Genomic DNA, 25071 nt, shown 5'->3' on the forward strand with positions numbered 1-25071 from the left:
CGCTAAGCTAAAGGAGGCTAATGTTGGGCTATAAAGGAACTACTGTGCCGTCACATGACATAAAATCTCCACCTTATTTCAGGATAACAATCAAAAACATCAGAAATCAGAAAACCATTGATCTCCAGACGAAGGATGTATTTAGTAGTGCATTTGCTAAATGTATGATCCATCATAACTCTGGAGCCTGGAAAGATGGAAGAGGAAACATCATCTCTTCAATATCCTTCAGTAGTAACAAGCCCTCACACTCAGAGACAAATAGGATTTTCCTGTTTTCACGCTCCATTTATCTCCTTTAACGACACCACGCTGCTCTGGTTGTATTACAGTCGGGGGAGCTGCGGAGACATTACCTTATGATCGTTATCTCTTCCCTCCAGGCACACAGGTGTAAATCACTAATAAAATAAAAGAGCATTGGATCGGGCTAACATTTATTACTTGATTGAAAACTGCAAAAAGCACTTGAATGTTTTCCTGTTTTCACTGCAGGCTGGTTTGAGTTCACTTCTGTTTACCTGCTTACTGTGTGTCTGCACTGGTAGTGTAGGTGTCTATATATAGGTCCATGTGGATGTATATGAACGTGGTTATAGGCGGTGCAGCGGGTTTTTTGTTATCTTTTTTATTTTAGTATTTCTAGTCGTAACTTTAATTTGTGGAGGATTTATTTTTATTATCATTATTTAGAATTCATGGTATTTATTTTGGTGCTTTTCCAAGTGCTAAAAGCCCTTTACATTGAATAGACACGTAATACAATTAATACTGTGGACAATAAACATTGTTAATTGATTATTCTTCATCTTATTCTTATCATACATTAATATATGTTTTTGTTTCCTTTGTTTTTGATTTATTGTACAAATCTATAAGTGAATGAGAAGTTTATTATGGTTGTTTTATTAGAATAAAAATAAATATTATTATTGTTTCATTTTCCTTTTTTTAAACTAAATGTAAAAACATGAATTTTATATTTAAAAAGTCTTAGATTATCATGATTATTAATAATTGTATTTTTTACTTTGCTGTTATTTTATTTATATGTAAACCTGACTTTGTATTCTGAAAAATCTGCTGTTGAATTAAGTTAATAAAAAAGTAATTGTTGATTATTGTTCATTTAAATAACGATAAATGTGTGTGTAAGTGCATTAACCAAACATGCTGTAGTGCCAGAGTAAAGGAAAGGAAACACAGCGCTATAACCAGCCAGACAACCCCCCCCCCCATTCCTCTTTTTTACTCTCTTTATTCCCATTCGGCCCTCCAGCCACAATTAATTCTACCAATCATGTCTCTCATGGAGGCCATTAGGACTGCACACTCACTGAGGAGGCTGCCAGACTGGGGGGGCCGGGGGCTCCTGATCCACTGTGGGATATTTATACTGCCAGCTAAGCAGATCCCAAAAAATATACTACAGCTAGGAGGAGGAGGAGGAGGAGCGAAAATGAGACGATGGAGAGAATCACATATTCAACACGTTCTGAGAGGTGTTAATATCTCTGCTGTGTGTGTGTGTGTGTGTGTGTGTGTGTGTGTGTGTGTGTGTGTGTGTGTGTGTGTGTGTGTGTGTGAGAGAGAGGGAGAGAGAGGCACATGTGATGGGTTTATTATCAGCAGCCAAGCAAATACATCATGAGAGCGATAGCGTAGAATAAAGAGGCCAGATGGGGTGTGAAACTAGATGCATATCACACAACTCCCCAAAAACACATAGAATGATGGGCCAATAAGCTAAAAGGGAAGACAATGTATGTTGCATGACTCTAAAAAGCGATTAAAAGAAGGAAATATCGTGCTCCATGAGTTGATTTAATAGTTTAACATCTTTAAATCCTATCCCTGAAAGTAGAATACAGTCAGAAAGCTTCTTGTATTGGATGTGCCTTCTGTCATTTCTACTATACTACATGGCTTGGTTGAATACTGGATGCTGATTGGTCAATTTGGACCTTCCAGAGGTCTGCTATTATTTCATAGCAGACTGTTGCTGATAGCAGACCGTTGCTAAGGATAGCAGACCAGTGCTGAGGATAGCAGACCAGTGCTGAGGATAGCAGACCAGTGCTGAGGATAGCAGACCAGTGCTGATAGCAGACCGTTGCTGATAGCAGACCGTTGCTGATAGCAGACCGTTGCTGATAGCAGATAGCAGACCAGTGCTGAGGATAGCAGACCAGTGCTGAGGATAGCAGACCAGTGCTGAGGATAGCAGACCGTTGCTGATAGCAGACCGTTGCTGATAGCAGACCGTGGCTGAGGATAGCAGACTGTTGCTGATAGCAGACTGTTGCAGAGGATAGCAGACCGTTGCTGAGGATAGCAGACCAGTGCTGAGGACAGCAGACCGTTGCTGAGGATAGCAGACCGTTGCTGATAGCAGACCGTGGCTGAGGATAGCAGACTGTTGCTGATAGCAGACTGTTGCAGAGGATAGCAGACCGTTGCTGAGGATAGCAGACTGTTGCTGTGGAGGTTAAAGGGACACAGGAACACGGTCTGGTCTCAAAGACTGTTTTTGGGGAAAATAAAATGTGAACGTTCGTATGCAATGGAACAGACTACCGGCAGGCCCGGGGGGGTGAACTGGGATCACTCCAATTGGCAGACCACACTCCAATTTTAGGTCTGTTTGGGGACTCGAAACGGCGACCCTACGGCTCTCAGTCTACATCCCTACTGACTGAGCCACTGCCGGACAGAAATATGTAAAGGGACATGGAAACTTTCCAAAGTGAACCAATAACTTTAGTGGGACTATAAACAATGTGGAGCCACTAATAGGGAAAGTTCCTGAGAGCCATAAGAAGTGGGTCATGTTGAAAGGGCTTAAAGTGTATCCAGTAAACCAAAAGAAAATTCATGTACATGCAGTTGTAAAATCTGCAATACCTGATTGGGAGTTCAGTGGAGGGCTAAGCGGGCAGAGGAGGTTACATTGAAATAAGGGACAGGAAGTAATAGTTAGACAAGGTGGATGAAGAGGAGAAGTAGGCCACATATAGAGTAGGTTGACATCCGATTGTCAATTTAACTGGATGATAGGAGCTGTTTGAATTCTCAGAAGGAGCTTCATTGCTTCCTTTGTTCTCTCCTTTAGCCTAGGATACACTGGACCATCCCAACTACAGAAAAGGAGAAAATGCTGACCCATTTCCAGGTTTTAGGACTCATTCCTGCACCGCTGTATTCGGCATATCGTTCCAGAGTGACACAGGAGGTCCACAGAAAGCCGTGTTAGGGACCTGATGGGAAAGTTAATCACTGCTGCTCTTTATGCCTCAGAGGACAGTATTCCTCCCTCCCTAGCATCCAGCCTCTCTTTATTCTACTAAGCTGTGAAGTGTTATCTCCCGCTGTCAGAGCGTTTGGCCCGGACCTTTCCGTCTGCTTCCAGCTCCACGCCGGGCCTTCAACATCTCACTATCGTCTGTCTGAACACCTCCCCGACTCCCTGCACCTCTAAAGAGGTAGATAGAGCGCGCAGGAAAAGGCAAACTGATAACGGCGTGAATAAAACGCTGCTGGATCCCATCGCCTGAACTTTTCCGCTTCTGTCAAACTTTGTGAGACATCTGAAGCTCTTTGAGATCCAGAATATTCTGAGAGACGCCTGCTTTTAGTCTGTATGCAGCTCATAGTCCTATTATGAACCTGGAAATGTACAAAACCCCAAAGTTTGATGTATGAAATGTATAGTAGGAGTCCCCAGCACATAGAAACTGCCGGATGCTAACCTGCATATTCTGGGCAATTGGCATAAGTTGCATTAATTTGCAATAACTATCATTATAGCCATAAAATAGCCATATGTGTATGACTTTTGGGTTTCAGGGGACTAAAAACTACCATTATTTATCCTAAAAATGTCAGAAATGGACTTACTGTAGCATCCTCAATACACCTCAGAAAACACACTTAAACTTTCCAAATCCCCAAAACTTATAAATGAAACTTAAATAAAGTAGGCTATCTATCACCAATCTAAAGTATTTTTCCAATTTAAAGCCAACGTGAGCTCCTTAATGTGATATTCTCTGCGGATATCATGTGTCCACACACTCTGCGTTGGCTGGGATGATCCAGACTTTATGGAATAGAGGATGTGGACGGGTATCAGTGTCTCAGTATGCAAACTCACGCTCTGCACACATCCCTTATTAAACATTAATTGAAGCAAATCGAATCCTCAGAGATCAGTTCTGATTTCATGGAGCCGCCGAGGAAGAGGTGAGTGTAACGTGACGGATCTGAGCGTCTCCGGTACACGGTTATTACTACAGATGGAGGCTAATGTTCACAGCCCTCAGTACACTCAGTACAGAAACAGCAGACAATCATTTCTGACGTTCATTTTTAACTCTCTGCAAGACTGCCATTTTTGTCTTGCACCAAACATATGAACTGGTACAAATGATCTGAATGAATGTGTGCCTTAAACATGAGAGAAACCCATCCGGTACTTTCCCTCAGCATCATGTGATCGGCGGGAAATACAGATTTTGAGGTTTTCACATCAAAAAATGTTCAATATCAGGAGTTTCTTTATCCACAAGGAGCCCTTAACGATGGTGAGACAGGCAAACGATAAATAATGCCATTGGAGATTGATGATCGGCTTCGATTTATGGTTCAGTTTAAATCGAAGTATGTGTCCTGCAACACTGAAACTGGGATTCCCTTGGCTTGTCAGAGTTTCATATTTTAATGCAGCGTCTACAATCACTACTTTGGCTTGCAACATTACAACTGTTTACTACGAGGATTCACGTTAGCCTCATTAGCATCATTAGCTGTAGTGAAGTGATTCCAATAAGTGACGGGTCTCATGAATAATAATAGATTACATTTGTATAGCGTCTTTCAAGAGACCCGAGGCCGCTTTACATGGTGTAAGGACAGACAGAAAACAAACACACAAACAAAAAAGTAAACACATTGGTTACCATCTCTGTCTCTACGAGGAAGCCTGAAGACACACATCTTTTATCATCTCGTGTTTCTAAACTTAAAGACAATCGTAACTTTCTTTTTCTTCTGCAAAACACGACACTTCTTTGTTTTCACCGGAAAGGTGCGTGGCTGTCATGTCGTAGTGCTGCGTTAAACATAAGGACAATGGGCACCATCAGTATGGATCCCCAGAGCATGTCCAGTGTTTGTGTCATATATTGCTGTGTGAGATCGCTCTGATTGAGTCTTCACTGTCTTCCAGCAGCTTCACCCCCATTAGTCAGAGCTGGTTCACATGGTCACGGCTCATTGAGAGAACAGTGAGGTTTCTGTTCTGCTCTCAGCGCTGCGCAAACATGATGGATATTAATCATCTGGAGAACGAGGAGCACCAGGAGTAATTTAATGTCTCTTTTTACCGCTCTGCTGCAGACAGAGGGACGACTGGACTCTAATCGCTCTACACGTATTTATTTTAGGGCTACATGATTACGATCAAATGATAACAACGATGCATTTTAGTGACTAAGCAGAGGTGGTAGAAGTACTCAGGTCTTGTACTTGAGTAAAGTAGAAGTACTCAGATCTTGTACTTGAGTAAAGTAGAAGTACTCAGATCTTGTACTTGAGTAAAAGTAGAAGTACTCAGATCTTGTACTTGAGTAAAAGTAGAAGTACTCAGATCTTGTACTTGAGTAAAGTAGAAGTACTCAGATCTTGTACTTGAGTAAAGTAGAAGTACTCAGGTCTTGTACTTGAGTAAAGTAGAAGTACTCAGATCTTGTACTTGAGTAAAGTAGAAGTACTCAGGTCTTGTACTTGAGTAAAGTAGAAGTACTCAGATCTTGTACTTGAGTAAAGTAGAAGTACTCAGATCTTGTACTTGAGTAAAGTAGAAGTACTCAGGTCTTGTACTTGAGTAAAGTAGAAGTACCAGAGTGTAGGAATACTCTGTCACAGTAAAAGTATTCTAAATGTTCCTCCAGTGAAAGTAGAAAGTACTCTCCTCTAAATGTACTTAAAGTAGCGACAGTAAAAGTAGTCATTGTCTGATTGGTCCATTTCAGAATAATATCTCTGATATGTTTTATAATGATTGATCATTAAAGTGTTCTCAGAGCTGGTAAAGGTGCAGCTAGTTTGAATGCTGTGTATACTGCAGGGTAGCTGCTGGGTTTACTGCAGGTGAACTACAGTCTGATTTAAGGGCTGATTATATTTACCTTCAATAATCCTAATCTGCCTAGCAACTGAAGGTGTTCAATAAATGTAGTGGAGTAAAAGTACACCATTTACCTCTGAGTTGTAGTGGAGTAGAAGTACTGAGATATTTCCTGGATATAGGCTGATTGTTAAGGGAATAAATACAGCAATATCCACCCTGTTTCTCGAGGCAACAAAGGCATCAATCGAGTGAATTTTGAGAGCAATATCTAGAGTATAGACCGATGTGTTCTCTTGTAAACAATTGAATTCTCCGGCCCGAGAAGCGTTCTCCATGATTGCAGCTTTTAAACGTCAATACTGTTGGTGTTCATTCAGTCGTAAGAAGCCAATATCATGATTAATCCTACATTAATTTTGTAGCCACCGTTTGTTGTTTCCCTCTCTTCTTCCTCCTCTCTCTCTGAGGCATGTTTCCCTCCTCTTCCTCTCCCTCCAACATGTTTCCTCTTCACTGAGCTTGTTCAGATGATCCATGAGCGACCGAGTGGAAGGAATAAGGGCGGCATCCCAGACTCTCTGCACTCAAACGGAAAAACATCAGGGCCACGCCGGCACCGGGGGGCCACAGAGGAGCCGTCAGGGTCCTGATTGCAGCTGCATTGCACTACATGCACTGTCTGAAGGAGGGGCTGCAACACATGTCCTATTTGATAGAAGATTTAAAGATATAGAGGCTTCTAAAACACAGTATATTATAATTTCATTTACGTGCAATTTGTTCTCAATGATTTCCATTCCATATTACAGTCTGAACGAGAGATCTGAGAGTCGCTGTCCTGCAGGTTTTGCAAGATCTTACATCAGCTCCATTGTGATGTTGGCCTGCTCTTACAACACGACACACACATGAGACGGAGGAGTTCTCCGGTCAATCTCGATCATAGGTCGGTAATGAAGGAACAGAATGAGCCACTTTTGAAGCATATTTGTAGATGCTAAAAGACCGAAAAGACAAACGGATGCTCGTTATCCCCGGGTCTATCGTGCACCTTGGAAACATCTGACCCAGCTGATGGATGGAGGAAGGAAATTAACTGTCGCACAACTAAAGCACCCATAATGCACCGGGGCAGACCCTCCCCACTAACACAAAACAACAACATTGATATGCATGAAATCTAAGGACACCATTTGTTCGGTTAAAAGAAAACAGGATTCAGTTTGACCTTGAAATTGAAATGAATACTTGGGATGAATCACATGTTGATGATAGTTCCTGCAGAGGGAAAGAAAAGCTTTATTCAAACCCTGAACTTGAAAAGAAATATCCCTCTGGAGTTGCTTTTTGACGGCTATGATTACACAGAGGCACCTGGATGGAAGGAAATTGCTCTACTATTACGTGTGTGTGTGTGTGTGTGTGGGTGGTGTGTGTGTGTGTGTGTGTGTGTGTGTGTGTGTGTGTGTGTGTGTGTACTATAAATGTAGACTAGCATGTGTTCTGGTAAGTGTGTGTCCTGTCCCATTTTTTGAGAGCTGGTTGGCTGGGAGTGACATTGTCATTATCGACATCTCCCCCCGCCCCCGGCTCCCCTGGATCCTGTAGCCATTAGCAACCGACTCCGGGAGCTGCAGCCAATTGCTCTCACATCAGTGTGACTGTGTGTATGCATGTGAATGAGCAGGTGTTCTTTTGCATTAGTGTGTGTGTGTGTGTGTGTGTGTGTGTGTGTGTGTGTGTGTGTGTGTGTGTGTGTGTGTGTGTGTGTGTGTGTATGTGTGTGTTCAGTCATGATAGCAGCATGATTGAGGGTTGATTATTTGATCAAATGCAGCCTCACTGTTACTCATTTGTTCCTGATTTAATCCTACATTGAAACAAATGTTCCCTGACAGCATTCAATCTGCACATGTTCCCCCTTGTCCCCCCCCCACCCCCACCCCATCCCATAACACCGTAACCCCCTGTCCTTCTTTTGTGTGTCCGCCATGTCCTTTTTATGCATTGCTGTCTTTCCACGTCTTGAAAATATACAATAAAATCTAAATGATAAAAAAGAAATCTGCACACCGACAGGAACACACATTTCAGAGGCAGGCCTGCTGAGCGTAAAAGGGAAGCGGTCGCACAATAATCAATATGTGTTGATTAGGCCTACTCAGTGCCTTTGTATTGCACGGACAGCAGCAGCCCTTTTTCTGTCTGCCTGGAAATCAATAGCGTGATCTCTGATTAGGCAGCGCTGCACATCTCACTGAGCACCGGCTGACTCTGCAATGAGACTGGAAAGAAAGCACCAGGCCGTGATAGATGGACAAATAAAACAAGAGTGCCGGCCCAGCTTCCCAGAACACAAATCAGTCTGCATGCATGTAGAAGGGGTTGGATCTGTATGTTTACCCACGGATAAAAGCATCTAACGAGAAAAGTCAGTCTCTCTGAACATCACAACTAAGATAGGCCGCACTGTCATGCTTCTTTATAATGGAGTTACGTACGTTTCACTGCTCTCCTATTACTGATACTCAATTATAGACTCATGTGAGCCATGTTCCATACCGTAAATGCACATTCCTCTGAATATTGGGCACATTTCTGTTCAATTGCTGCCTCTTTCAACTGTCATTTTAAATTAGAATACTCATCTTATGCTTCGCTTGCTCTAGGGCGCTTCCACATTGTCTTATTTTGTGCTGTAAGAGCGCAATTGCTATAACTTTGCATAGGGTCACCAGCTTTATCAACCTTTACCTGCAAAAGAAACTGCTTTAAGCTTTTAAAATGAAGAGCTAATAAGTAATTTCCCTGATTAAGGAGAGAAACTAACCATTTAGATGACCAATATGTGATTTGTTTATCCAAATAATGCATATTAGGGAATTTACAGTGATGTTTGGAGCTGTGAGGTGCTGCTTGATGTAGCTAGCTTGGTAGCTTGGTAGCTAACGTAACTATTTAGATAAAACGTGAAAGTTAGCTGGCTTGTAAAGTTGATAGTGAACATTAACTAATGAAGTAAGCTTGTTAGATAGGTAGGCAAGCAACAAGTTATACAGATGGCAAACATAAGCTAATTTAAAGTAGATTAACTGTCGCAACACAGCTTGTAGCAAGTTAGCTTGTAAGCTAACGTGTGCTAACTAAGTAGCCCACTGACAGGTGAACTGAGATGGTCTCTGGGTTAACTTGTTTTTATGAATGTCAGCACTGTGGATCTTTGTCTTCTGGCAGTGAGAGTTATTATAGCATAGCATCTACACCACAAGAGATGCTACAGGGTTAATAAAACTCTGCTCATCCTCACAGATTTTGGTCCATTTTCATGTCATCGAGTCATTAACAGAGGATGGATGTAGCTGTGAATGATCCCGCATTACATCTAGAGTTTAAAAGCTGATAGGCTAAACCGGAGGACTAACACTAAGGATAACAGTCTTTAACTAAATATATCTGCACTCTCATACACAAAAGCGTATTCCTTGTCTGTGTGAACCTTCTTGGCAAAAGACCTGATGCTGACTCAGAGCGAAATGCTTCTTTGTCTAGACTCCCACAGACAGATTTGGAAATATTATAACCTTTGTGCTGCTGCCGACCCTTTACATAGCGGAGTCAACCCTCCAGGCACTCGTTGGCACCGAGACATGAAAACACTTTTATATTGAAGGCCCCGCAGGAAGGAAGTGTGTGTAAAAAAATTCCTCAATCTCCCGCTGGGATGTAGGAAATATCACTCTGTCTAGATGTGAGGGAATAAGAAGCTGCTTTAAAATAAACCTGTTCTGATGGAGACGGTGTTCATAAGCATTGACTGAACCCTCCTTACTGTAGGAATGTGTATGAATATCTCAGAGCCACAATTTAAATGGTGAAAAATACTCAAATATAAACCATTTCATCCATTGCAATGTATAGCAATTATCCAGTATGCTAATTAGTCTTTGTTACCATGGGAGCTCGTCATGTGACAAACCACAGGGGCGTGCTGATCTAAGAATACCTGTGAGAGTGCCTGTGTATGTATGTGTGTGTGTGTGTGTGTGTGTGTGTGTGTGTGTGTGTGTGTGTGTGTGTGTGTGTGTGTGTGTGTGTGTGTGTGTGTGTGTGTGTGTGTGTGTGTGTGTGTGTGTGTTGATCATATATAATAGCTACATTACAGGCCGCTGGCAGCTGAGTTTAATCAGGCTGCTGATGAAAGCAGGGTGGGCCGAGGGAGGACGGTCCTCTGGGAGCTGCAGTTCTTTGTGTCTCTCAAACCCCTCTGGACCGGGACAACCTCCCCCCCCCCCCTTCCCTCACCCATTAACTCCATCAACACCATCTCCCAGCCCCCTTCTCACATTCCTATTATCATATTTCTCCCTTCTTTCCTCCCTTCCTCTTCCTAAAAATCATATTTAGGAAACCTTGTTCCAGATTAGACATTTAATGTGTACCACACACACACACACACACACACACACCTGTACTGTTGTGCCAAGCGGACCCCCAGCATATGATGGATGTGACAGAATGGCGTTTGGGGGCCCCTGCACAGCTGATAGCTTATTCATTACAGCAGGCTTCAAATGTCCTTTAAGGACCTGGAAATGCCACGTTGCAGCACTACGCTCCACTAACACACGCACGCACGCACGCACGCACGCACGCACACACACACACACACACACTTTAATTGTGATGGAAGTGTCAGCAGAGGCGTGCTGCATCTACAGGTATCAAATCCGACCTTTGTAAATGTAGAATTTAACAGGCGATCAAACACAAGAGGGGAGGCGATTAATTACAATATGACACGACTACTCAGGTCTGATACTCACCACTAACAGACTGTTGCTATGGACAACAGACCGTTGCTAAGGAGGACACTGATCAATGTGCAGTCAAATGAATCCACAGAAAGAAGTCCGATCAATTTAATCTCAGCTTTGGACAAAAAGCATTATTTGTTCTCGTTAAAGAAAACCTCGAAACTCATCCACAGCTGGAACAGACTGTTATGTTGAAGGAGAAGCAATACGAATACTTTTAAATAAATAAAAGCATTTCAAACTATTTCGCTTTATTCCTTTTTTAGCCGTTTCTAGTGTGTTTTCACCCCGTATTTCACAACAATACATAATCATTGAATCCTTTGACTATTGATTAGAGAAACAAACTTCATTTCAGAAACAAATGACCATTTCTTTAACACTTAGAGGTATAACCCGATGGCCAAGATGTTACTACTGTGCACAGTAGCAGACGGCAGGTTCTTCGGTCTCTTTGTTCACTAATAAGAAGGACAGTCTGCTGTCTGTTAAATATTTACAGACAGAAGGTACAGTGGTCACTGGGGCTTCATTTATCTTTAGCCTCTCATCAGGTGCGTCTGGCTGCAACATGTTGTTCAAATCTGAAGCTTTATTTAATCCTAACTTGTATTTTTTACAGTAATTCTTCATGCAGTGACATTTTCTGCTCACTTTGTCCGTCTACTGGGACATGTCTCCATGCTTCAATGTACAGAAACCCACATAACACACTACAGGAAAGGGAAAACCAGCAAATAGCAGAAGAGTGTCCCTTTAAAATGTTCCTGGTCCCCAACATGATGGTTTAAACGTTGTAGAAAGCACACACACACACACACACACACACACACACACACACACACACACACACACACACACACACACACACACACACACACACACACACACACACACACACACACACACACATACAGACCGTGGTTATTCTCTGACAGATTTTCAGGCAGTCATCTCTCGTGTCACATCCGGGAAACTTAAATCTAATTTAACACCTTTGCCTGTCTGGTGCTTCATTCAAACACAGACTGCATATTACAAACACTTAGTAACTTTATCTGAGGGTAAGTTCACTCTGAATTGCATTAGTCTCTTGACCAGACACCTCCTCCCCAGCGCTGATCCCAGCTGTCCGTCTGTGTGTCTGTCTGTGGGCTGCGTTGCTGCCAACAGTAGCAGTGACGGAGCAAAGGTCCGGTGTGTGTTGGCAGACTAAAGAGGAGTGATTACAGCTGAGGAGACTTTGGCCCCGGGGCCAGCAGGAGATGGATGGAGGCCAGGCAACAGAGCAAGTGACTAACAAGGCGACCGCTGAGAGGAAGACGATACATACTAGGAAAGAGACGCACAGCAGGAGCTCCAAGTCCATCTATCTTGAGACTAATAGAGCAGATACAAGTCTGTCTCCCTTACATGACCTCTGCGTTCAAACAATGAACTACAAGCCATGAAACTGAACATGCATGAACACCTGTCATGTGTTTAGAGGGATAAGGACAGTTTGAACCTGGAAAGTTAGCATTGCAAGAGTTCCCTCCACAAAAAGCAAATGGGATGGATTTTGGATTGTTGCAGAAAATTAATCTTTTGTACAACACACAATTATACCAATTTGGGTTCAGCAGGATAATTGTTGAAGCTTCTCCAGAAATAGAAAAAGCTAATGTTGGGCTATAAAGGAACTACAGCACGGTCACATGACTTCACCGTCACCACCGCTAAGCTAAAGGAGGCTAATGTTGGGCTATAAAGGAACTACAGCACGGTCACATGACTTCACGTCACCACCGCTAAGCTAAAGGAGGCTAATGTTGGGCTTTAAAGGAACTACAGCACGGTCACATGACTTCACGCCACCGCTAAGCTAAAGGCGGCTAATGTTGGGCTATAAAGGAACTACAGCACGGTCACATGACTTCACGTCACCACCGCTAAGCTAAAGGCGGCTAACGGTAGGCTATAAAGGAACTACAGCACGGTCACATGACTTCACGTCACCACCGCTAAGCTAAAGGAGGCTAATGTTGGGCTATAAAGGAACTACAGCACGGTCACATGACTTCACGTCACCACCGCTAAGCTAAAGGCGGCTAATGTTGGGCGTGATGGTGTTTCACCACAGACCTTATTTCAGGATAATAACCAAAAACACATTCAGAAAACCATTGACTTCCAGACCAGGGAACCACAAACGCTAGAATGCTGACTCATTTCCAGGTTTGAGGACTCATTCCTGACCACTTAAAGGATCTCTTTCACGTGGAACTACATCAGTACTTTGTTTCTGAAGTGACATGCTCTTCCTCTTATCTCCTGTTTCCTCCTTTCAGTGTAAAGAGGAGGAGGGTTTAGCCACTCCTCCGCAATGCCTAATGAGACTCTGTGTGTGTGTGTGTGTGTGTGTGTGTGTGTGTGTGTGTGTGTGTGTGTGTGTGTGTGTGTGTGTGTGTGTGTGTGTGTGTGTGTGTGTGTGTGTACATTACTGAATGCTCTGGCCCTGTAATGGGCACCTCATTGTATCACCATGGATACAGCTGGATGTCAATGCAGAGAATCCCATTAGGTCCCAGTTTGTCCTGCTGGAAAATCCTTAACAAGGAATCCTTACAGGCTGATTTCACGGCTAATTACACACATGAGCAGCAGATTAAAGACAGACAGACCTCTCACTCTGATCAGAGATTTATGAACCTTAGACCTTAGTAGTAAGAAATACATTATCTCATAAGACGCACAGCTCCAGGCAGCCTCTCCTATTGTTTGTTTTCGATTCGATTACAAATTCTGTTTGATATTAAACAGGTAGAAGGAATACATCCTCACGTTTAAGAAGCTACAAGCAGCCAATGATTGGGATTTGAGAATTGAGTTTAGGATAGAGCACAAACAATATATACTAGAGACACAGATTAGATAACTTCTAATATAAAGGGATTAAATCAAATCAGTCACGTTGTATTTAAAAAGCCCAACATCACAAATGACATGTTTTTGGGATCGTACCGCACAGGATAGCATCTGTCACACACAAGGAAAAACTACCGAAGGAAACCCAAAATTAACTATTCAAAATGCTAGAAACCTCCCAGGATGGACCGAGCAAAACATGTTCAAACATAAAGAACCCAGAGGAACAAAATGGCCATGTAGAAGATGTTAGTGTCGATGTGGGTACAAAACTCTAAAATGAGCAGCTTTAACACGGAGACGTTGGCAGTTCTAAGGGGGCCTGGAGGGGCCAATTCTGCAACAACAAAAAAGACCACTCGTGGTTTTGCATATGCACTTTCACTTTATACTGAACTGGAAATTATAAAACTAGAAATATCTCTTTTGTACCACGTTAAATGAGCCTCATTAAATCATTCGTCCCCCCGCAATAATATAAAATAATTAAGACTGTTGTCTATGACTACATCAAGAACATAAAAAATTTCGCAACACACCAAAAACAGCTGTTTTTACACTTTTATAATTACACGTTTCCCTCAATGTGTGACCCCTACCCCCAGTCTGCAGTGACCTTTATCAGTTAGGAACCTCTGCGGCTGCTGGTCGGGTTATTAGCATTTTATTTCATTCAGAGCCGGAAGTCAGAAGGACACCAGGACCACATTGATCTGATACATGTGTGTGTCACAGAGTGTGTGTCGCAGAATGTGTGTGTGCATATTCTATCCATCCCCAAATTTATCCATGGTCAAACTGTCACCCAATTAGGTATGCTATGATTTTTATGTGTTCACGCCAGTCACACACACGTCACCAAACACACACGGGTAAGGCCAGATGCTGGATGCACAATTCTCATGTGTGCGTTGTACACCTACTGCCTGCCACACACACACACACACACTTCGTTCCTCCTCCAACACAGCGAGGGGAGATGAAAGAGTGTGTGGGGTTGGAGGATGGGTGGATGCAGGGGGAGTAAAGGGGGGAGGGGGTGGGAGAGAAGAGAGCGTGGGCGACTGACAGACAGACAACAAAGAGCTGCCCACAAGTTCAGAAGAGCCCTTTCAACCCGTGTGCATAAATCCACACAGCGACACACTCCTGGATCATCCTCCATACACAGCTGGGTAATGTGTGTGTGTTTATCTGTGCTCTATTATAATATTTAACTGTGTGTGTGTGTTGGGATGATTACCCCTAATTATAGTGAGGTAATCAGAGGACACTCCGACTCAAAGACCACGTAATTATCTATTATCTAAGAGCTCTTCAGGAGTGTTTAGGAATTTATGTAAACAAGTCCCACAGACACAAATATATAAATGAATACAGAGACGAACACTCAAACAGAAACAACCGTACTATAATATAGATATGCAATATTTAAAGCAGCTTTTATCCTTTAAAGAGGCCCTATTCTGCTTTTGGGATGTTGTCTTTTCCTGTTACTGCGCTCCAGCACAATGTACGTGATAGGCTAAAGGGGCGGGACGTGGGAAGTGGTTGACCAATCACAACAGAGCTGGCCAGCTAACCAATCAGATCAGACTGGGCTGTGGTTTCAGACAGAGGGTGGAAAGAGGAGCTGAAGCACAGGCAGTCTGAGAAACATAAAGAGCTTTCTGAACATTAAAGCATGGAGACATGTCCCAGGAGAGACACTGAGCATAGCAGTCATAGTTTTTCTTCCACCTCTGGACAAAGTAATCAGAGAGATAAGAATGTGTGTGTGTGTGTGTGTGTGTGTGTGTGTGTGTGTGTGTGTGTGTGTGTGTGTGTGTGTGTGTGTGTGCAGCTGAAATGGAGTAGTGAACGTACATTAGAGATGATTGTTCTCCACAGGGAGAGATGCTGCAGTTAAGACCACAAAGCTGATGCCACCCGCCGTATGGATTTAGAAGTCTGTAGTCCTTAGATTTGATACTGGAGGGTAGTTTTCTGACTCAAGGACATTTCTTTTTGTATTTTTCCAATCACTTACTGCCTTGTTTGTATGTTGTGTGTAAATGTTTCTTTCAGAACCATTGTACAAAGTCTTAAAAAGTACATGCACACAGTCTTTCCACATGAAACGTGGTAAGATTTAAGCAACAAACCTATACAACCCACTACAAGCAGAAAGGGGAAACCCCAAAAAGCATACAAGTCCTTCTTACTCAAACGTACTAAAGACTGCAATCCTAAAAAAAATGTATTTCGAAAGGTTTTTGTTTTTCACTTCATAGTTTAATGCACTTATTGTATAAAAGTGCCAGCTAAATGCAATGTAGTGTAAAAGCTACACAGGCAACACATTGTCAGGCCAGGATTTGAGCCTTATTTCTCCTTTGGGAATCTTCAAACCTCGTCAGAGCAGCAGAGCTCGTGCCAAAAAGAAACTCTGCAGCATCAGAGCTGCTGAGGCCCCTGGGAGCCCGTCTCTTAGGGACAGCTTGTTATTGAAAGCAGGAACAAGAGAGCTTTGAAAATGCAAAGAAGCTCAGCGAACAGGATTTAATAAAGGGCACAGTTTGGTTGTAAACAGATGATATGAGAGGAGAGAGCAAGCATCAATGGGTTCGATAAGAGAGTCGCTCTGAGAAGGAGCCGGCACCTGAAGATTTGCGTTACACATCCTAAATAAATGCACAACACAAATCTGTTTAGCATACAGTGGAACTACATTTGTTTTATTGCCTGGGACCTCCTAATCAAATCACTCTTTGGACAATAAAGTAAATGATCTTTACCATTAAGCGTGCACTGGAGCCTTTTTGTCTTCTAACAGTCCACTCGTTCTGACCTCTGTCTGCTCACGTGCAGACTGCTAAATAAATGCAGACAGTGAGATGTTTGACAGCCTTTCTATCACTAAGTTATGACTTAATTACTCATCATAACCATTACAAAAGAAAGTGTACACAGCATTTAATAAATAGTATTCCACTTATCAAAGACTCAATCATCAGATAAATAATCGTCAGCTGTTTTGATAATCAGTTAAGGGGTTTTGAATGAACATATTGACAAAAATACTGTTTTTATCTTCTCAAATATTGGCTTTAATTTTGCTTCTCTGTGATTTATCTGAAGTTATAGTGAATATGCACGGCCCGGCCCAAAAAAAGGTCCCTCTCTGATACCCGTTGGACCTCCTTTAGCTTTGATTACGGCACGCATTCTCTGTGGCATCGTTTCCACGAGCTTCTGCAACGTCTCAACATTTATTTCTGTCCTGCATTCATTTTTATCTTGTATTGATGACGGGAGATTCAGACCACTGCACAAAGTCTCCTCCAGCACATCCCAAAGACTCTCTATCGGGTTCAGGTCTGGACTCTGTGGGGGCCAATCCATGTGTGAAAATGATGTCTCATGCTCCCTGAACCACTCTCTCACAATCTGAGCCCGATGGGTCCTGGCATTGTCCTCTTGGAACATGCCCGCTCCATCAGGGAAGAAGAAATCCATGGATGGAATAACCTGGTCCTTCAGGATATTCAGGGAGTCAGCTGACCTCATTCCTTGGGCACATTGCTGAACCTAGACCAGACCAACTGCAGCAACCCCAGATCACAGCACTGCCCCCACAGGCTGGGGACCTGTTTTTTGGCCAGGCAGTGTATTAGGGTTTTATCCTGACAAAGCAAGCCATTTCAAGACTTTGAGCAACTGGGAAAGATATCTGACAACATTTTTCAGACGACTAATCACGAATATAACGGTTAGTCTGAATAATGAACTCTTAATTAAACTCTATGGAGAACTGTTAAGTATCTCATAGTTAGTATCTCTTATGATACTGTTTTGTATCTACAGCATACTAAAGAGCTGATCTGTCTATTATAATCTCTTTCCATTTATCTACAATTCCCTTTCTCAAAAATAAGGAAGGATGATGAGAGGAAGAGGCAGGATCGTTGACTGCAGAATTTAACAGCTGAAAGCACGGAGAGCTTTTTTCAGCGAGCCGTGTTTCATGTGCATAAACACTTTGGTTGGACAGAATTTACATAATTGCTGCACTTATCGCACAATCACCGAGAAAAGTAAGAGGAGCCACCCAGCGCGAGGACAGTCGTCTAGGCAACGGAGGCGAGGTTCAACGGGAGCGAGACCATGAAGATAATCAGGGACGTGGACGGAGATCAAGTCGTCTATAAAGAGGACATCACAGTGGAGGAAGGAGAGGTCACTTCATTCACCTACAGGGCGCTTCCACACTGTCTCATTCTGTGATGGTACGAGCATAATTACTAATACATTGCATAGATTTGTTAGCATGATCAACCTTCACTTGAAAAAGAAACTGCTTTCAGGCTTTTAAATGAACTTTTATTAAGTAACAACCCTCTTAAAGCGAGGAGCTAACCATTTCTATTACCATTTTGTCATAAATATATCCTAATAGTGCATATTTGAGGGTTTACAGTGATGTCAGGAGCTGTGAGGAGCTGCTAGTTAGCTAGATAGCAGCCGCTAAAAATGAACACAACAACAATGTGTTTACAATGACTCTCACTGCCTGAACGGAGACAAAGGTCCGCACTGCAAAGCTAACCATAGAGTGTTAAATAATATTCATAATTACAATAATGAGAGCCACCAATTCAGGATAGCTAGCAAATACACACGCCTGCCGCCTTAACTAAGGTCTTCCCAAAAAATATATATGAGCGATATTCGCCGCGTTACTCTGTCCTGTTTTCTCTCATTCCAAACCGTGACCAACGCCAGCCTCCCTTCTCTGCAGAACGCATTCAAAAAAATTATAATAAAAAAACTTGTCATGAATTGGAAAAACCCAAAATGGCTTCTTCATGCGACGAAGCAGGCCTACCTCACCCTGCGCGCCTTCTCCCCCCCTTCTTTTGATATATGTCAGCACAGTGGACCTGCGGGCGGTGGGCGGTGGTGGCGAAGTCCATAGGGGCTTGGCCTGGGAACTGGAAGGTCACCAGTTCAAGTCCCCGAAAGACCAAGTGCCACCGTGGTGTCCCTGAGCAAGACACTGGTTACCTACACTGCTCCCCGGGCGCCGTACATAATGGCAGCCCACTGCTCCTAACACTAGGATGGGTCAAATGCAGAGACCGCATTTCGTTGTCCTAGTACTTGTACTCTGTGCAATGACAATAAAGTTGAATCTTTCAATCTTTCTTTCATCTTAGTCTCTTCTTCTGGCGGTGAGAGTTATAAACTGTCATCATGAGCTTTAGTCAGACTGGCCGGTGTTCAGTTAGTGGTGGGCGGATCGATCTAAAACATGGATGTATCGATACCAGCGTTGGTATCAGTATCGATCAATACCTGCATGATGAGATCGATACTTACGTTTCAGTTTCTCTTCTCTAGATTCACTACACTGGTTGGTGGTTGTGCATGTGCAAACACCGCTCATCTCCCTCTGCCCCTCCCTGCTATACTGTGAGTGTTGCCACCATGCAGTGCACTGATGGCTGAGGAAGAGGAGCGCTGTTTGGTTTTATTTAGCAGCAGATCAAAACACTGCAAGCTGCGATGATGGCAGAAAATAAATAAGATGCTGTGGCAACACCACAAATGTAAACAGACACCTGAAAACCCACCCTAAAGAGAACTTAATTGTCATTCAAATGTGCATATTGATGACTCATTGCTGTCCCCTTCAGGAAAGTAGATTAGCTGTTTCTAAGTAAAAAGTCTCGGTATCGGCAATACTGGACCTGTATGTACTTGGTATCGGATCTATACTAAATGTTGCAGTATCGCCCACCCCTAGTTTCAGTACTGATAGTTTGTCACCAAGACACACTAAAGATCCCATATGTCACCCTGCAGCCAGTGGTTGGAAGAGAATTATAATGACACAGAATATAAATACACATGCTTCTGCAGCAGGTGATAAAGTAGGGACATGGTAATGGTCCCATTTAACTAGAGTCCAGTTGTGGGGAAGCATAAGCAGGTCTGGTTAAGCTCTGCTGGCCACTCAACTGACCACTGAACACATTACCTTTAATGAGTTAATCTACTTTGTGTATTCACAGATAAATGAGTGCCGAGCTCTGACATAAATCTGTGTGTGTGTGTGTGTGTGTGTGTGTGTGTGTGTGTGTGTGTGTGTGTGTGTGTGTGTGTTTACTGCTGCTATTCTCAACCATCTCCCTCTCTCTTTAACTCCTGTCCACATTCCCCTGCCTCCCAGCTTGTGTCTTAGTAGTAGACATGCAACAAAGGTCATCTTGTGGTTTAAGAAGTAGAATATATTGTGAGTTGTTTACACGTGTGCATGATTAGCACCTAGCCTGACATTTAAACCAACTGCAGTCATGCTCCCAGCAGGACAAACACTAGCTACCTCCAAAAAATATACATAGCACACACAGAACACAAGTAATAGACATCCCTGCAAAGGTCAGGAGGCTATCTTGTGTTTATCAGAGTAAAATATGGTGTGTATTTCCGTGCAGGATTAGCACCGTGTCTGAAATATGAATCAGCAGCAGACGCTCTCGTGACGGCAGCAATCTGTAGCTGTGCTCACTCAGAGACAAGAACAAACCACCCCTGTTGAAGTTGAGGCTATGCACACACACACACACACACACACACACACACACACACACACACACACACACACACACACACACACACACACACACACACACACACACACACACACACACACACACACACACACACACACACGTGTCCAGGACAGTGTGCAGTCCAGAGTCCTGTGTGTGTGTGTGTGTGTGTGTGTGTGTGTGTGTGTGTGTGTGTGTGTGTGTGTGTGTGTGTGTGTGTGTGTGTGTGTGTGTGTGTGTGTGTGTGTGTGTCCACCAGCAGAGACCGTCTGGAGGGAGGCCAGAGCATGCAGCACTGACGGAGGAACACATGGTGCAGATAGTGTCTGCAGACCCACAGGAGACCACTCACTGCTTTTAGACCCGACAAATACAAGTGACAGAATGATAATGCATTAAACCTCTGAGAGTATATATAGCGGGTCGATCATTGCTGCAAGATAAGACATATGTGGTTTTTGGGTTACCCTCTGGGAAGCATGCATGTGTATACTATATGTAATGGAAAACCAGGCTGATGGTTAAGCACTTAATTAGATTCATCATTCAAAGGCTTTAATGTCATATGGAAACTAGCTACATATAAAAGACATCAAAAAGTGCATGTTAAATATTAGGGGACCTTAAATCATATTAAAGGTGTAGTGCAGACCTAGTCGAGGCCAAATCTGTCCAAAAACATTGGACAACGTCTGTAGTTCTCAGAAATACCAATTCAAACATACAGTATATATATCATAGTCTCTCCCCGCTGACCAGCAACTTGTCCATAACTGTACTTTGTTCAAATCTGAAACACTCAATATGTTATAATTCATTGCAATTCATTTAAATATCTGAGGTCACTTCAGAAAGTGTTTCCTTTATCCAATCAGAGAAAAGGATGGATTATATAAATATAGAGGCTGTTATAACGGAGGAATGGGTATGCCAATTAAAGCATGTGTACAGTTTTCAATTAAGAATCAGCAATCACCGCCGAGCAAGATCTGAAATTAGGATGATGTGGATGAATTGGCTTCACATGACACCAAATATGTTTCGTATTATCATCAACAAAATATAAAGCTAATTAGCAACCCTCACTGTTATCCACATGATGGCCTAACGTGTAAAAAATAATGTAGAAATCGACTGGAAAATCGAACTTTTTGGAGGATTTTTCCAGAGATCCTCGTCATAGAAGGTATTTTAAAAGGAGGAAGTGATGATTGTTTAATAGTTTGAGCCTTATTGTACTGTAAATGTTGGACCTATGGATCAGTTCTATGGTAAAAGCATGATGTGATGAAGAGAAAAGGAGTATAGAGACGCAGAGACACAGATCTGTCTCTCAGATCAACAGATTGATGGATTCCTCCGCAGCTCTTCTGCTGTCCGTCACTCTGCCAAGGCCACCAACACGGAGGCTGTAACCAGGCAACCGGGCGTATCTGTATCCAACCGCCATCAACCAATCACACGCATCCACTACCGCCTCAGCCAATCAGGACGCATGTCAAGCAGCTGCTGGTCAGATGTGAGCGACCGTTTGTTGTTGTGTTCTTTTTTGTTTTTGTTTTGTGCATGCTTTGGCAATGCCGTGTTTAGATGTCAACAAAGCTCCTCTGTAATGCTATTTTGAATTGAGTGGTTTATTAATTACTGGACGTCATGATTCTAAGACAAACAGTGTCAGATGTACGGATACAAATCATTTTAAAAAGCAAGACAAACATGAAGGGAGACCAAAGCAAACTGAAAACAACAACGCGCGTGTGTGTGTGTGTGTGTGTGTGTGTGTGTTTGTGTGTGTGTGTAGTATGAGGCTAAGGCGCAGTACACAACACACATATTTATGAAACCACTCTTATTCTGGATATAGATCCATGATCCGAGAAAGAGAGAGCAACAGATGGAAAACAAAAATAATATTTGATCGAATTATTACTCCATTTTTTATTTGTTTTCCACATCCAGAAGTCTGTTTCTTATCTGCCATATATTTTCCATGTCACCATTCCTCCCTCAAACTGTGAAGCCTCGTTTTAAACTCCCCGACCTCTTCAGGAAAACATGTGAAGAGTAAAAGAGAACGACAGCGAGCAAATTCAATTCAAACAACATAAAAGGATATTGGAATTTTTCCATTTAAAGGGAGTCAGATATACGGATCGGACAGAGGTGTGTGGTGTGTGTGTGTGTGTGTGTGTGTGTGTGTGTGTGTGTGTGTGTGTGTGTGTGTGTGTGTGTGTGTGTGTGTCACCAGCCAACAGAGATCAGTTACCTCTGTTGTAGGTGTAATAGTTTTTTATTGCACTGCTTCCTCTCTTCTCTCTCTCTCTCTCTCTCTCACACACACACACACACACTCTCTCACACACACACACACTCTCTCACACACACACACACACACACACACACACACACCTGAGTTTGACAGACATGGGTTTGGGCAGGTAATCTGTTACCCTGACGGTGTGTGACGGCTGCTATGATGTCGGGTTCTGAGTGTGTTTGATGCTGCAGGTTGAGAGGAAGTGAAGCCTGCAGGGATGTCTCACTCCCTCTGATCTGCTGCAGAGCGGCATAACAACACAAACATTACGGGGGGGGGGGGTTCTGTTCCTTTCTAGCACTGAAAGGAATCTTGACTCTGGCTTTTAAACTTCCAACAAAGTCCAGCAGCTCTGTGAGGTTGAACATGTGTTCTAAATGCTAACATCTGCGTGCTAACAGGCTCGTATCACATCATCATAGAGTCTTTTTCTGAGCACAAGAGTCTTTAGTCCACTGACTCCAATGAGAACAGAGCTCATACCAACACATAATGCATATAAAAAAGTCCCCAGCGTGCAGGCAAGAAGAAGAAGTGTTGCGTAGTGCTGCTTATTAGCACAAAAGCATCAAACAAAATACAAATGTGTGCTGAAGGAAAGTGAGGGGGAGTTATTGTGAAGTTATGAAATTAGAATTGTTATGATTAGAATTGATGCTTAGTACCTGCAGTGTCTGTTGATAGTGAACGTAAACATGGAACAGCCAAAACTGCTGAACTTCAGAACATCGTCAACACAATTCCACTCAAAAAACAACAATTCAAAGCCAGGTCATTTGATTTCAGACCTCTTCCACATCTGCTGCTGTCAGTAATTCAACATGCCTTGGAGTCTATCCCCTCTGGACGCCTATGACTGGGCGAGGCAGCTGGTTTTCAGCATGCTGCCCCGGACAGAGAACGGGGATCTTCTCAGACGTGTAAAGGAACTGACGGATCTGCTCGAGAAAGCGAAGGAGCAGAAAAAGCGGGATGAGGAACGCAACACCAAGCTCTGCAACAGCCTGCAGTACAAGGTGAACGAAAACGAGTCGCTGCGACGCCACGTGGCTTTTCAGAACGGCCAGATCCACGCAGCGAGTTGCCTATTAAACAGAGAGAGAGCTGAGAAGACACTTCACCAGGAGCTGGTGGAAATGAAAGTAAAGATGGTCCATCAGAAGAGCCTGGAGGAGGAGCTGGTGAAGCAGCTGAGGGACACGAGAAGAGAGCTGGAGAGAGTGAGAGCTTCCCGGCAGGAGATCCACCAGAACTATGAAGCTCAACTGAAAGAAGAGAGAGGGAAGACGGACGGCCTTCAGCAGCAGGTCGAGAGGGACATGAAGTCTAACGCTGACCGAATGTCTGAGTTCAAGCAGCAGGTGAAGAGGCTGAAGGCTGAGCTGGAGGAGCTCCGAGAAAACAAGGGGATGGGGATCCAATGGACGCAACATGAGGCCCTAGAGACGAAGGGAGTCATTCGAAAGAAAGTTGGCGGAGCTGCAAGGCAAACAGTGCCGGACACACACTAAGGAGGAGGAGAAGGAGGACGGAGACTCCCCTCGTAATGTGGAGGCGGTTCAACCCCCGAAACAGACCAAAAGGGGGATCCATCTCTTCAGGAGAAAAAGCCCCCTCTTTTCTTAGAGGCAGATGAAGTAGGAGAAGCGACGAAAAGTCCAACTAAACAAAAGTGAATAAAAACATTCAAAATGATAGTTCTGAGTTTTGATTTATATAGAATTCTATGAGCCTACTTTCATCTTTAAAATATGGTGACTCGTATCTGTTTTTGCCCCACTTTATATTCAGTGTATTAACTACTTGTGATTCAGGCTGGGTGACTGGTTTCATTTTGCATTATTTGATCTTACCCTAACCCTGTGTCTGTATAAGGGCATGTATGCAGGTGAGCTCCAGGTAGATCAGTAATAACATACTTCACCAGAGCATTGCAGTGTGGTTGGCTAAAAAGTTAAAAGTTAAAAAAAGTAAAAGTTGTGTAAAAAGCTCCTTCACATTGTGTTAAGCTCAGATTGAGGTGGAAACATCGATTGTGTGTATGTGTGTGTGTCCTTACGTGTCTGGACTCAAACAAGATAAGTGTTGTGTCAATAGCCTGAGTTGGGGCCATAAAGCTGGAGCCACACCTGAGAGGAAACAGCATTTGGTGCATGGATGTATTTTTTAGAAAGCATCTGTGGTTTCCTCTACGAAAACATAATGGGATACAGCACGGTCACATGACGTCACGTCCCCACCGCTTAGCTAAAGGAGGCTAATGTTGGGCTATAAAGGAACTACAGCACGGTCACATGACTTCACGTC

The 25071-nt window shown here is 43.1% G+C and overlaps 1 protein-coding gene across 2 annotated transcripts in view; it reads right to left on the minus strand.

Moving 5' to 3' along the window:
- Nucleotides 1-25071, minus strand: part of xpr1a (xenotropic and polytropic retrovirus receptor 1a) — an 87211-nt gene that overhangs the window by 29605 nt on the left and 32535 nt on the right. Inside the window, exon 1 of one of the 2 annotated variants that reach the window (XM_063891161.1) lies at nt 11864-12097. The exons of the other annotated variant lie outside the window; for it this stretch is intronic. The gene's annotated coding sequence lies outside the window, so the exon portion shown is untranslated. Of the gene's footprint in view, nt 1-11863; nt 12098-25071 lie in introns of those variants that run through there. 2 annotated transcript variants of the gene reach the window in all.

The sequence above is a fragment of the Eleginops maclovinus genome, chromosome 9 (genome assembly GCF_036324505.1).
Source record: "Eleginops maclovinus isolate JMC-PN-2008 ecotype Puerto Natales chromosome 9, JC_Emac_rtc_rv5, whole genome shotgun sequence".
NCBI classification, from domain to species: domain Eukaryota; kingdom Metazoa; phylum Chordata; class Actinopteri; order Perciformes; family Eleginopidae; genus Eleginops; species Eleginops maclovinus.